The following is a 2,465-nucleotide window of genomic DNA, read 5'->3' as shown; positions in this document are numbered from 1 at the left end:
TTCAGGCAACACTAATAACAGCATCGCTCTATCCAAAAAACGGGCAGATTTTCTCCCTTCGGGTCCCTGGAGGTAAGAAGCTAATTTAGAAATGGGCAAGTCCATCTTTTCAGAGGACAGTTTTCTACACACAGAGAAAAAGCATCATCCCCATGAAACACCGATCCTAAGTTAGAGCACTCGGGCACTGAAAATGTGCCTTATTTTAAGTACCTGAAAGCGGTGAGAATTTTGACTTCATATTTTTAAGACTTCACTGGGGCTGCAGAGTAGGAATTTGGGAGGCAGAAGAAACTGATAACATTTTGCATCCCAAATCTCTTAACAGAAAACAAGTTATTTTTAATACAAGCAAATAAAATAAAATGTTTCTGCAGGGATAAAGCAGGTTGCATGCGTGCCTGTGTGGTTTATTCTGCTGGAGCTGGTGTGCCCGTGGCAGCAGTGGGTGAGCACTCCTGTGCACACACCCCAAAGCAATTTAAATCACCCACTAGGATCCACTTGGCCTCCGGATCAAAGGCCAAAACTCACTGCTCTCACTTTATTTTCCAGCAGCAGCAATTTGGAATTGCTGAGGAAGAGACGGAAAAAAAAACCCAAAAAAACATGGCGAGTAAGGGTAGGAATGGGCAACACACACGAAAATATTAATGGCAAGCAGTGAAAACACAACCAATAAATTGGGTTTTGTGGTGGGGGGGGTGAGAAAGGCAGCCTGAGAGATACTGCACTGGAGTTGCGGTACAGCGGAGGTGAGTGCAGCTCACGGTGCCCACCAGGACCGGCATGCAGCGGGCACAGGGCAGGAGACAGTGCAGGGGGGCAGGGGGCCGTGCAGCCCCCCGTGGCAGGTGAGGGGTGGGTGGTGACAGTGCCCCTGCACAGACACGAGTGCTGCTGGGAGAGGACACGGCTATGATCCGGCGGGTGCTCACACCCCCTGTCCGAGCCTGAGCTGTTCCGCTGCTCTCGGGCTGATGCTGCGCCCTCGGTCCAGGATTTGTGGTGAGGGAGGTGACAAGGCAGGAGTGGTGGGTGATAAGGGGGGAGCTCGTTCGGGTCCAAGCTGCCTTATTTGTGTGCCCTTGACTCTGTTCCAGGGAATTAGTGAGCAGAGAGATGACCACAATAAGGAAATCCTCTTTGCTTTCCCTTTTCTTACAGGTGCACAAAGCCCAGCAAGTTGGAACACACGATCTGTTGTGGACAGCGTGTCCCGTGTGCCAGCAGCGTGTGGCACAGCGGGAATGGGGACTCCGCAAAAGACGTGGATCCTCAACCTGTGTGCCCAGTTGTGACCCAGCTCCTCGCACACTCAAATTTCCCTTCCTCACACTCTCACAGGGAAAGCCCTGACCCTTTCAGCTCCTCCCAGCACAGAGGGACGCATGTACCCATGCCAACCCAGCGGGAGCAGGAGCTCCTGCCATGCTGGGGAGCACGACGCAGCGTGGTGGCAGGCACCTTTCTCCCCCACTTTCACCTCCCCGTCACCCAGGGTCCAGCACTCTCAACATTTCAACTTTGCTGCTTGTGCCGAGGGAATTAAACTCATCCTGCTCTGGCGTTCGCTGCTTCAGCCCCGGGAGCGAGCCCACAGACAGACTGTGGCTGCACGGGGCCTCTACGCGCACCTCCCGGGTACTGGCTCAGCTGCCCCAGTGTCCCTGCACGCACAAGGTGTAAGATACACGGCTGTGTGTTTAACTGCGCCGCTGCCGCCTGGCATAACTGTACTACTTTGTATAACGGTAGAACATTCATAAAAAGTAATTACGCTGCTGTCTGCAAGTATATCAGGTTTTAAAACCGGGGGTAGATGAAGCCTATGGAGGGGGGATCCAAGATGGGGAGAGCACCCCAGGCTCTCGCAGCACCGCACGGGGAAAGGCAGCAGAGCCCCGAGAGGCACACGGGCCTCTCCCACAGCAGAAGAAAATACCTGTTCTCTCCTCACCCACCCCCTCGCCTTTCCCATTCAGCTGCAGCAATCCCAAACCCAGCCCTGGTACTGGCTCAGTGCAGGATTGAGCTGTGGTCCTGTGCCGTGGAGCACTGGAGCATCTGCTCCTCTAAGCCAGTGCAGGAGCCCGGATAGATCCAGGAGCTGCCCTTGCCCAGGGAACCAGTGGGCACTTGTGCTCTCCCCAGCTAAGACCCTCTCCCAGCTGTGAGCAGCCACGGGAACTGAGCCTGCAGAACTCTGGACCCTGCTCTGGAGAGGGACAGTCCCACAGTGCTGGTCTGAGATGGAACACGAGATGTTCCCTCCTGCAGCTCTAAGCTGAAACAGCAGCACAGGGACAGGTCTCCAAGCTACCACCTTCCTCCACCTGCAACAGCATCGGGTCGTGGATACTACACAAGCGGGGCTGGTCCCTGCCATTGCGCCCCTGGCACTGTGTGACTTGTGTGCACATAGCTCCAGTGCTGCCAGCAAGCTGGACACCAGCCTCCATTCC

General features: G+C 54.9%; 1 protein-coding gene across 1 annotated transcript in view; it reads right to left on the bottom strand.

The window, feature by feature from the left end:
* The window catches only part of LOC104500945 (PR domain zinc finger protein 12-like), a gene marked incomplete at both ends in the record, with an annotated part of 7,507 nt that overhangs the window by 2,520 nt on the left and 2,522 nt on the right, over window positions 1-2,465 (bottom strand). The gene's annotated exons all lie outside the window — the stretch shown is intronic.

Source organism: Buceros rhinoceros, unplaced genomic scaffold (assembly GCF_000710305.1).
Source record: "Buceros rhinoceros silvestris isolate BGI_N320 unplaced genomic scaffold, ASM71030v1 scaffold26961, whole genome shotgun sequence".
Classification (NCBI taxonomy): domain Eukaryota; kingdom Metazoa; phylum Chordata; class Aves; order Bucerotiformes; family Bucerotidae; genus Buceros; species Buceros rhinoceros.
This window is presented reverse-complemented; position numbering and strand designations above follow the sequence as displayed.